Source organism: Urocampus carinirostris, chromosome 16 (assembly GCF_059441175.1).
Source record: "Urocampus carinirostris isolate Australia breed hairy pipefish chromosome 16, RoL_Ucar_1.0, whole genome shotgun sequence".
NCBI lineage: Eukaryota > Metazoa > Chordata > Actinopteri > Syngnathiformes > Syngnathidae > Urocampus > Urocampus carinirostris.
This window is the reverse complement of record NC_142364.1, coordinates 34,843,360-34,855,941: the sequence shown is the minus strand read 5'-3', so window position 1 is coordinate 34,855,941 and position 12,582 is coordinate 34,843,360. Positions and strand designations below refer to the sequence as shown.

Here is a 12,582-nt window from a genome sequence, read left to right as displayed (position 1 = left end):
TATATATATATATATATATATATATATATATATATATATATATATATATATATATATATATATATATATATATATATATTTATATATATATATATATATGTAACGGGTGTAATAATAACTTTTATTTTATTGAAATTCCTGCTAAAATATGTGTATAGTTTTTGGTAAATGTCCTGCAATGCTGAGTCCAACAGTGCCATCTGCTGGTATGGGGTGGGGTTTGGTTTTGGCTTCTAACATGTGACCAGGAGGCGGGGTTTTGTCAGTTTTACCAGAGTACTACAAAGGTAAGACATATCTTTTGGTGCTCCACAAAATAAGTTAATTTTAAACTTTATAACCCCAGCTGACAAATCTCTCACCATGAATAGTAATGTGATTGATATTGTCAAGCTGTTTAGGTTTATTTTCGTTTTGTTTCTGTTTTACTAAATATTAATTCCCCTTGTAGAGATCAAAGAGATCAGACCCTGCAGAAAAAGCTAATGTTGTGACTCATCCATTTGCAGGTAAATTGTACCAATTTTTATACTCATTATTGTTTTTATTCCTATTTTCTCATGTACAAAAAAAAAGGATGATGTTGGTTAAAATTCAGAGCAAAGAAAAACATGTTGAATTCATTGTAAACGTTAAAAATCCACTATACGATCTCTTGTTAAAAGTGTCTTGCTAAAATGTAAAGATTTAAAAATGTATTGTGATATTCTAAAATGTATTTTCTGTAAAGTGAAAAGAAAGCTCTTTGATATGCTTTGTTGTTAGTTTAACCAGAGTACTACAAAGAGATCAGACCCAGCAGAAAAAGCTAATGTTGTGACTCATCCATTTGCAGAAACTGTAATAATAAAAACCTCATCATCCAGTCCAGCGTGAATGTGGATCTTTGGTGGGACACGTACAGCGCGGTTACATATATATATATATATATGTAACGGGTGTAATAATAACTTTTATTTTATTGAAATTCCTGCTAAAATATGTGTATAGTTTTTGGTAAATGTCCTGCAATGCTGAGTCCAACAGTGCCATCTGCTGGTATGGGGTGGGGTTTGGTTTTGGCTTCTAACATGTGACCAGGAGGCGGGGTTCGTTGTTAGTTTAACCAGAGTACTACAAAGGTAAGACATATCTTTTGGTGCTCCACAAAATAAGTTAATTTTAAACATTATAACCCCAGCTGACAAATCTCTCACCATGCATAGTAATGTGATTGATATTGTCAAGCTGTTTAGGTTTATTCTCGTGTTGTTTCTGTTTTACTAAATATTGATTCCCCTTGTAGAGATCAAAGAGATCAGACCCAGCAGAAAAAGCTAATGTTGTGACTCATCCATTTGCAGGTAAATTGTACCAATTTTTATACTCATTATTGTTTTTATTCCTATTTTCTCATGTACATAAAAAAAGGATGATGTTGGTTAAAATTCAGAGCAAAGAAAAACATGTTGAATTCATTGTAAACGTTAAAAATCCACTATACGATCTCTTGTTAAAAGTGTCTTGCTAAAATGTAAAGATTTAAAAATGTATTGTGATATTCTAAAATGTATTTTCTGTAAAGTGAAAAGAAAGCTCTTTGATATGCTTTGTTGTTAGTTTAACCAGAGTACTACAAAGAGATCAAAGAGATCAGACCCAGCAGAAAAAGCTAATGTTGTGACTCATCCATTTGCAGAACTGTAATAATAAAAACCTCATCATCCAGTCCAGCGTGAATGTGGATCTTTGGTGGGACACGTACAACGCGGTTACATTGGTGCCGTGACCCGTGACTTCTATTAAACTCGCCGAACCGAGGGCTGTCCTACCTGCCACATGAGCTCACAGTATTTGAAATTTTAGTTACATGAGCGATATTGTTTAGCTCATTACAGTGCAGTGTCACAGTGATACGAAGGCTGCTGATTTATTTTGTGATTTTGACTTATTTACATTTTTTTCTGTTAATCTTTGAAACATGTTTAATCAGAGCAATGTGTTAGCTCCACAATTTGACACACCTATTCACTTTGGCAGGGGCAAGGGCATGTTTACCCCCATCCCCTCTGATAATAGTTCTACCCCAGGTGGTGCTACACATAGAGTAGAGGCAAGTTCCAGTGTGAGCACCCATAATGCAGCTGACCAACATGCTAGCCTACCTTCACCTCAGGTCAGACCCACATCTACGCCAAATTCCACGAGTGAAATTTCTGAGGGTTTAGCTGATCACATGACAAATATTATTCAGGAGATAGGACATAAATTGGCTGATAGCATATTCTCAAATATACAGTCACATAATATAGTAGCTCCTAACGCTGCTGCCACACAAGATGTAGCAAACAGATTGAGTCAGGTGGTTACACAGAGAAAGGTTAAGGAACCGCCGTCATTTATTGGGGATGGCTCAGACTCAATAACAATACATGAGTGGGAAGATCTAATGAGGACATTTATAAAAAGGAGTGATGTGAGACTTGAAGAGCAAGCAGAGGAAATCCTTATACATTTGAGAGGAAAAGCTAAAGATGTAGTTAGGTTTAGCATTAGAAACAGTAATATAGACGTCTATACCCGCCCTGACATGATTTATAGTCTTCTCAGGAAATACTTTAGCTGTACCAAGTACTCTGCTGTCCCTTTAGCTGACTTTTATTCAACTTTGCCCAAAGACCAGGAAGACCCCTATGACTACTGGCTGAGACTAAACAGAGCAGCTGACCTTGCCTCTGAGTGCTTGAGAGAGCAGGGCAAAACATTTGACAACCCTGAAATAGAGGTTACTCGCATGTTTATTAGGAACTGCCCATGCAAGGAACTGGCACTCACTTACAGATCAAAAACCATCGAAAAGTGGTCAGCATGTGAGGTACTAGAGGTGCTGAATGAATACCACGCTGAGAAGAGCTACAAAGCAGATTCCCTACAACAACCTGCGAATAGAGCGGAAATTGCCGTACACAAAGCTGAGGTGAACCATGGTCCAACCCTCGTGCACGAGCCACCTCAGACTTCGAGCCCACAGTATGTCTCTCTAACGGACGTTATTAGTATGTTGGAGAAAGTTCTGATACGTGTTACCTCGAACCAGTTTCAAGAGAGAGGGGGAGCTCCAACCAGGCGACCTGGAGCCAGAATAAATGGTTTCACTGCCAAGCCATGTATCATTTGCAAAAAGGTCGAACACAGTGCTCTCTCTCATTGCCGAGACAAAAACCTTTGCTTTCACTGCCATGCCCCAGGGCATTCTCGACGTGATTGTCCAGTGACGAAAGTTGTCCCGCTGCCTCAGGGAAACTAACTGATCTGCGCTTAGGGGAGAACAGTGCAGATCAACTGAGTATACCTCCCACCACTAATGTGAAGCCTGACATGCAAGACAATAAATCAATTTATGAGTTGTATAGCAACAAGATACCTCCATCGAAGAAGCTGATCTTTCAGGGGTTTCAGAGAATAGCGGAGACTGACGAACTGTTTTACACACCTGTACTTGTGCAAGAAGGCCCCACTTTCAGAGCGCTGTTGGACAGCGGGTCGATGGCTTGTACAGTAAGTGAGGACACAGCTAAGTACCTCCTGCAGCAATTCCCTGATATGATGAGTTACACGGCCGATGATTATGTCATTGTAGGCTGCGGTGGACACCAAGTTTCTCCCAGAGATATGTACGACATTCACGTCACAGTTTACGGGTGCCAAATGATAATACCAGTAATGGTGGTGCCAGGCCAGACAGAACAGATGATCCTTGGCAGCAATGCCATCAAATATATTTTGACTCAATTGAAAAGTACTGATGGCTATTGGAGATTAGTTTCCACTCCTGACAACGGTCTGTCCGATAACCACAGTCAATTCCTGTCAATGCTTTCCAACACAGAGAGATGGAGAGGTGATTGCATTCCAGACAAGGTAGGGACAGTAAAGATCAAGAGTTGCGTGACGCTGAATCCACGGACCGAGTACGTTATTTGGGGCAAGTTACCTGAGTTGGCCGGGGCATCAGCGGGCAGCACAGTGGTCGTTGAGCCAACACAATCTAAGGCTGCGCCCAGACAAGTCCTTGTCGGACGAGTTGTTACTCCACTCTGGGGAGATGGATGGGTGCCTGTTAAAGTCTTTAATCCCACGGACAGAGTTGTGGTGCTGAGAAGAAACAGGAAAATTGCAGATGTGTCTCCTTGTATCGCAGCGGAAGACCTGCCCAATGCAGAGGAGGTCAAGTGCAACGTGCAGAGTGTACAGAGCAAAGAGGTCCGACCCAGGTCAGAAGAGGACATGATGCGTGCATTGGAAGCTCTGGGACTGCAAGACATTGACCTGAAGTCATGTGAGGTTTCGCTGCAGTGTAAAGACAAGCTCCTTCATATCATCGAACAATTCGAGTCAATCTTTTCTCGCCTTAAGATGGACTGTGGAGAGGCCAAAGAGTTTGTACATCGTATCCACCTTGTTGATGATAAGCCGTTCCGTCTACCCTACAGACGTATACCACCAAGTCAGTATGAAAAACTGAGGACGACTCTGAACGAGATGGAAGAGAAAGGAATTATTCAGAAGTCGACTAGCGACTATGCATCTGCGCTTGTTCTCATATGGAAGCGGAATGGAGAACTAAGGGTATGTACTGATTTCAGAAGGCTTAATGCAAGAACCATAAAGGATGCCTACCCACTACCGCATCAAGCTGATGCTTTGGCCGCACTTGGGGGAAATGCCTTTTTCTCCACAATGGATCTGACGTCAGGCTACTACAATGTCCCCTTGCACCCTGACGACAAAAAGTACACGGCATTCTCCTCACCATTCGGCCTTCACGAGTACAACCGGCTCCCTCAGGGACTTTGCAACAGCCCAGCAACATTTATGAGGATGATGATGTCAATATTTGGTGATCAGAATTTCATGAGCCTATTATGTTACCTCGACGATCTGATGGTGTTTGCCCCCACAGAGGAAGTTGCACTCCAACGCCTGCAGATGGTGTTTACTCGCCTTAAGGAACACAACCTCAAGCTCGCACCCAAAAAGTGTTTTTTCCTCAGACGGACTGTGAAATTTCTTGGGCATGTCATCAGTGAGGATGGAATTCGGACTGACCCCGAGAAAGTGAGAGCGATAAATGACGTACAAGTCGCTGATCTAATGGAGTCGGATGGCAAGACGCCATGCCCTAGTAAAATCAGATCTTTTCTAGGCATGGTGATGTATTTCCAAAGCTTCATTGAAGCATGTTCTGCGAAGGCAAAACCTCTGTTCAGGCTCACATCTGAATCTGGTGACAAGCATAAGCGCAAGAGAGCCCGCAAGAAAGGTCAAGTGAAGCTGACGCCTGCAGATTGGTCCGATGCATGCCAGAACGCCTTTGAAACACTGACGCACGACCTCGTGACAGGTGTCACTCTGGCCCACCCAGATTTTGATGCGCCGTTTATTCTGGCTGTCGACGCATCCTTTGATGGGATTGGAGCAGTCCTGTCACAGCTGCCACCTGGTGGAAAAGTAGCCAGACCAGTCGCCTTTGCAAGTAAGACGCTCTCTCGCTCCCAGCTTAACTACCCTGCACACAGGCTCGAATTTCTTGCCCTGAAATGGGCGGTATGTGATAAATTCAGCCATTGGTTGAAAGGAAGACACTTTACCACGTGGACCGACAATAACCCACTTACATACATTTTGACCAAACCAAGACTTGATGCGTGTGAACAGCGGTGGGTAGCGAAGCTAGCTGCATACAATTTTGACCTGAAGTACATTCCCGGCCCAAAGAACATCGTAGCCGACGCTCTGAGCCGTGAGCCATTTGTACGGTCATGTGTGGGTCATCGCCTTGTTACCGAGCCCTATACTTCGCTCTTGGACCAAGTCAACAGGGTGAATAACAGTACTGTGCAAGAGGTGTTCAGAGTATCCAACAATTGTCACGCTGTTGTAGACGAGAGTGCTGGGACATCAGACGAGTCAGTAAAAAGGGCAATTCCATCAGGCTCCAATGGTTCTGTGACATCAGAAGAGGTTGCTGCTGTCTTCAGTGCTCAGTCCACTGGTGGCGTGGGTCAAGTGATGGGAACAGATGCCAACTTCAATCTTCTGCAGAAGGGAGATCAGTCAACGGCACTCCCACAGAGTCAGCTTGTTGGTTTACAAGAACAGGACAACACAATAAGCAGAACCATGTACTTTGTGCATAGACACAAGAGACCTACCAGGCGTGAGAGAGCTGTCGAGTCGCCTAGTGTGATGAAACTACTGAAGCATTGGAGCAGACTCACCATAAAGAATGGCATGCTCTACAAAATAAGGAAAGATCCTCACATGGCCAAGAAAATCTTCCAGTTTGTGGTGCCTGATTCATTGAAACAGAAAGTCCTTCAAGGTTTACATGACTCAGCAGGTCACCAAGGCCAGAACCGTACTTTGTCTCTGGTGAGGCAACGATTCTTCTGGAATGGCATGGAACGTGATGTTGTGAATTATGTCAAATCCTGTCAGCGCTGTGTAGTAGGGAAAACACCGGAACCACACAACCGTGCACCACTCAAGAACATAGTCACCTCTGAGCCTATGGAGTTGGTCTGTATAGACTTTTGGACTGCTGAGCAAGAGAACAAGTCTGTAGATGTCCTGGTCGTAACTGATCATTTCTCCAAGATGGCGCACGCCTTCCCTTGCAGAAATCAAACCGCCAAACAAGTTGCTCGCCGTCTGTGGCAGGATTTCTTCCTTGTCTATGGTTTCCCACGGCGTATCCACTCTGATCAGGGAGCTAATTTTGAGAGCAAACTGATCAAAGAGCTTCTAGAGATGGCAGGGGTGCAGAAATCCCATACCACTCCGTACCACCCCATGGGAAATGGTATCGCAGAACGATTCAACCGAACATTGGGAGATATGATCAGAACCCTTCCCCCTCAGCCCAAAGCAAAGTGGCCACAAATGCTGCAGCAGCTCACATTCTGCTATAACTGCACAGAGCATGAGACAACAGGGTTTGCTCCGTTTTACCTAGTGTTTGGTAGGATCCCTCGTCTCCCTGTCGATGTCATGTTTCAACATGCTAATACCAATGATGCTGTTGTCAGCTACTCTGACTTTGTACGCCATCTGAAGAAAGATCTACATGAAGCTGCTCAAATTGTACAGAGGAATACTCTCAGAGAACAGACTCGTCATGCCAAGCTGTACAACCGTAGGGCCAAAGGATCACCTCTCGTCGTGGGAGACCGGGTGTTGATCGCCAACAGAGGTGTCCCGGGGAAACGCAAAGTTGCAGATAAGTGGGAGTCAACCCCGTATGAAGTCATATCAGTCAAGCCTGATCTCAATGTCTACAGAGTCAAGGATTGTCTGACGGGCAAAGAGAAGGTAGTTCACAGGAATTTGCTGCTCTCTGTTAGCTTCTTGCCCTGTGAGGATGATCTGGCCAGCGAATCTGAACACTCAGAGTCTGACGCTGCTATGCATGGAAGTGATGTATGCCCTGATTTACCTGACGCAGTTGAAGACAGTGATGTCCGTACAGTAAACTGGGTGATACAGGCAGGTGAAGAGCAAGTTCATCCAGAGGTAGAGGATAACTCACTAGACAGCAGATCTGATGCCCAGTCCGACTCTCGCAGTGTTGATACATCCAGTCGAGGAAGTCAGCACATCCCCGAACAAGATGTTGACCATACTTCAAGTGACAATACGGAAAGCCCATCACAGTGCTCTGAAAACATGATCCCTTTGGGTATGGGCCTCCCAGACAAGACCCCATTTAACACTGACTATCCGGACGCAGACTCCCCTAATACTGACTGTTTAGACTTGACTGTCCCAGACCTTCAAGCTCAGGTTAATTGTGCTCAACCTGACCGTTATGGTCTTAGGGTCCGCCAGTCCATCAGGCCTCCTAGTCGTCTAATTTGTCAGATGAATGACCAGTTGGTAGGTGACACTCCTCTGTCTGCGATATCTGCTAGTTCCTAATTTAAGTTCAGTAGAGATACACTTTCAGTTTAAGTAACAAAGCTTGAGTAAGAAACAAGAATTGTGCCTATGTGAGCACTTACAACTACAGGAACAATGTTTGATATTTCAGAGATGTAACAGGCATCTTTGAGTCTGTGCTTAGTTAGGAGTTTGATCGCCTCCTTTCTTTTCACACTCCTTTTTTGGGAGAGTTTTAGAACTGACATGCACTTCAGTTTGTTCCTTGTGATACTGTACCAGTTTTCGTGTCTTTTTCATCAGTATTTGCCGTTTTGGCTGTGATTTTTTTTCTGTTTAGTGTAGCACTCCCATATTTAGCAGAATTTCAGGGGGGTGTATGTAACGGGTGTAATAATAACTTTTATTTTATTGAAATTCCTGCTAAAATATGTGTATAGTTTTTGGTAAATGTCCTGCAATGCTGAGTCCAACAGTGCCATCTGCTGGTATGGGGTGGGGTTTGGTTTTGGCTTCTAACATGTGACCAGGAGGCGGGGTTCGTTGTTAGTTTAACCAGAGTACTACAAAGGTAAGACATATCTTTTGGTGCTCCACAAAATAAGTTAATTTTAAACATTATAACCCCAGCTGACAAATCTCTCACCATGCATAGTAATGTGATTGATATTGTCAAGCTGTTTAGGTTTATTCTCGTGTTGTTTCTGTTTTACTAAATATTGATTCCCCTTGTAGAGATCAAAGAGATCAGACCCAGCAGAAAAAGCTAATGTTGTGACTCATCCATTTGCAGGTAAATTGTACCAATTTTTATACTCATTATTGTTTTTATTCCTATTTTCTCATGTACATAAAAAAAAGGATGATGTTGGTTAAAATTCAGAGCAAAGAAAAACATGTTGAATTCATTGTAAACGTTAAAAATCCACTATACGATCTCTTGTTAAAAGTGTCTTGCTAAAATGTAAAGATTTAAAAATGTATTGTGATATTCTAAAATGTATTTTCTGTAAAGTGAAAAGAAAGCTCTTTGATATGCTTTGTTGTTAGTTTAACCAGAGTACTACAAAGAGATCAAAGAGATCAGACCCAGCAGAAAAAGCTAATGTTGTGACTCATCCATTTGCAGAACTGTAATAATAAAAACCTCATCATCCAGTCCAGCGTGAATGTGGATCTTTGGTGGGACACGTACAACGCGGTTACATATATATATATATATATATATATATATATATATATATATATATATATATATATATATATATATATATATATATATATATATATATATATATATATATATATATAACTGTAAGTATTTAAATTCAGAGAGAGAGAGAGATATGTGTTGCATTCCCTTTAAGGCTTATAAAACTTTTTTTTTTTTGCGGCGCCAAACATATGCCTTTGGGGAGGTCCAATATGACTCTTTCAATATTTTGGGTTGCCAACTCCTGGGTTAGTGAATGAGTTTATTGTGTGAAATGGCAAAATTTGTCCGAACAAGAAAGATGGTGGATATTGAATTCAAGTTTTAAAGTGCACGTGCAAAAATTCTTATCACATTTGTAATCTTCATGTAAAACAGTGGCTTGGGACGGTGCTTAAAAAATCAATTTAATAAGAGTAGAGGGTGACCTCTAGGGGACAAACTACACAGCGACCGAAGGAAACCATCGACAGTAAGTCATTTTCGTCGGCGGAGTAGTTAGCGCGTCAGAAATCCAGAGTGTTGGATGTTTCACAAAATGTAGAAAATGCCTAAGAATAAATTAGATTTAGGGGTCCACTATTACTTGATAATTTGCTTACCTTGTACAGCTCATTCCATGTTCTAATATCTCTCTCTCTCTCTCTCTCTCTCTCTCTCTCTCTCTCTCTCTCTCTCTCTCTCTCTCTCTCTCTCTCTCTCTCTCTCTCTCTCTCTCTCTCTCTCTCTCTCTCTCTCTCTCTATATATATATATATATTCTGTTTGTAAGGTTGTCTTTGTCACTTTGTGAGAGGAATTGCAATAATAAGGCAAGGGAATGGCCGAGGTTGATAGGTGAACAATTGAACGATCACCCAACTTGGTCCGCCCGCGGCACAGTTCTGAGGTCATAGGTTGTAATGCAGCTACTAGCCTTCCTTTGCGGAGTTTGCATGTGTTCTCTGGGCCTGTGTGGGTTTTCTCCTGGCACCCCGGTTTTATACCGTCAACCTCCACGGCTCCATGCCCTTACAAACTGTCGTATTTTCCCTTACAAAATACAAAACAATCTTACAGCATGTTTATTTCGCGACAACGGGTCAGGTGCAATCGACATTTCGTTCTGTGTACATTTTACACAGAATGACAATACAAGGAAATTATTACCAGCTCAGTAGCCTAGATGGTAAGGCGCCCGCTTTGAGACTGGGAGGTCGGTGGTTCGCGCCCCGGCCGAGTCATTCCTAAGACTTAAAAAGTGGTCGGCGGCGCCCTCTGTTGGCTGCGGCTGCATCGGCTCGCGACAACGGGTCAGGTGCAATCGACATTTCGTTCTGTGTACATTGTTACACAGAATGACAATACAAGGAAATTATTATTATTATTTTCAAACGTGTTTATTTATGTAGTTTAACAGGTTATATTGTACATGTGTTTAGTTATATCATATATTGTTTATTAACATTTTGTGGTGAGATACTGAGTTGCTCGACATGAAAGAGGTTTATGATAAAAAAGTTCAAAAATTAAGTAGCTTGGACGTTCACTGTAGAAGGAAAAAATACATGCAGATATAATTAAGTAGAATGATACATTTTCTTATTCAAATTATTAACTCATTTTCTGCATCAAATTATTGTTGTAATATACTGATTAAAGGGATAACCACAAACCTGTCTTTTTCATTTTCTCCTTTTATACTTCCTTTTTTTCTTAACTTTTTTTCTTGACAACATAATAATTCATAATATAATGCATCAAGGGCAGCACGGCGGAGCAGTGGTTAGCGCTTGTGCGGCACAGTTCATGTCATGGGAACCTGTTGTGGGTTCAAATCCAGCTCCAGACTTCCTGTGCGGAGTTTGTATGTTCTCCCCGTGCTTGCACTCCGGTTTCCTCCCACGTTCCAAAAACATGCATTTCAGGTGAATTGGCCGGTCCAAATTGTCCCTAGGTGTGAATGAGCGAATGAGTTGTCTGTCCCTGTGTGCCCTGCGATTGGCTGGCACCCAGTTCAGGGTGTCCCCTGCCCACTGCCCGATGATTGCTGGGATGGGCTCCAGCACCCCCGCGACCCTACTGAGGATAAGCGGTGCAGCTAATGAGATGAGATGAGATAATGCATCAAACCAAGTGAGCCGTTTGAGAGCCGGCTCTCTTTAATGAGTTGAGCCGAAAAAGCCAGTTCTCTAAAAAGAGACGGACTACCTTTCACTCCACAACTACCACATTGATGCAATGGGAAATCCCCAGGCGGCAGACGCATGCGCACAGTAGCATCAAACCGCTCGCTTGCAACGAAAAAAACGATACCGAAATTGAGGCTACCGCGGCGAACTCGTTTGACTTGATTGATTTGCCGTTTCGTGATAGTCGGTGTATACCGGATGGTACCCATAATTGACAAATTCCGTACAGATTTTCTTGTACGTCGAACACGTCTTAAAATGCATACTAAACCTACTTGTACGGCAAAAACATACAGCTTGACAGGTATGCGGTTTGCTCCCACAATCCAAAAATGCATTGTGGGTTAAGTGGTTATTCCAATTCGTCCCTAGGTATGAGTGAGCGTATGAATGGATGTCTGTCTCTGTGTGCCCTGCATCTGGCCGCCAACCACTTTGGTTGTCCCCTGTCCACTGCCTGAAGATGGCTGTGTACCCCCGCGATTCTACTAAGGATAAGCGGTGCATGTAATGGATAGATGAACAACCACCAGTACTTGAACAATACACCGCGCATAATATGAACATTACTTAAAAAATACATTCAAAATACCAACCAGTAGACGGCAGCAAAATTCCTTTCTGAGCTACCAACTACCGAAATAGCAAACGAATAAGTAGGCAATGGCGTTTTTTTACATCAACGTTATTACTTCATGATCAGGAGCGAGAGATTACTTAACATCAACTTTGTATATGTTCGATATTAGGCAGTAGACGATTACCGCCCCCAAAATTTGTAAGTTGTTAATTAAAAAAAAAATCCCCTTTGAGCCCTTTAAATGATGGCTGCCGACTGTTAGCAAATACAACAACCTTTGTTTTAATTCAACTCACATCGATCACAGAGAGCGGGAACACGTTTCGTGAGTACAGAAATTAGTCACTATAATTCCGTTGCTTGCTATTGGCTTAGAGGCTGACTGAAAGAGCAGTGGATTATTTAAAAACGGGAACTGTCGTAGCTAGGTTCGCAAATGATCCACCCACTTTTGTTAATAAATTGACCTTCATTTTATTCGCGAAAGTTACCTCCGAAATAGCATTAATAGATGTATCTATTACAGCCTACGTGACTCACAATACTCCTTTCACGTTGCCGCCCAACTGATGCTAAGATGTTGTTTGTTGATGCTGCACCATGTGCACTCGTATCCATGGGAGACACACCCTCCCATTATAATTTCAAGAAAACAATAATAATGGAAACGGTTCCATACATAACACTCATGTCCGAGTG

At 42.4% G+C, this 12,582-nt stretch overlaps 1 protein-coding gene across 8 annotated transcripts in view; it reads left to right on the top strand.

The window, feature by feature from the left end:
- The first annotated feature begins 9,589 nt into the window (after positions 1–9,589).
- lrsam1 (leucine rich repeat and sterile alpha motif containing 1) overlaps positions 9,590–12,582 on the top strand; it is a 36,728-nt gene continuing 33,735 nt past the window's right edge. For 4 of the 8 annotated variants that reach the window (XM_088320309.1, XM_088320306.1, XM_088320302.1 and 1 more), the window contains exon 1: positions 11,966–12,208. The gene's annotated coding sequence lies outside the window, so the exon portion shown is untranslated. Of the gene's footprint in view, positions 9,606–11,947; positions 12,209–12,582 lie in introns of those variants that run through there. The other 4 variants (XM_088320308.1, XM_088320307.1, XM_088320304.1 and 1 more) reach the window with 4 other exon arrangements.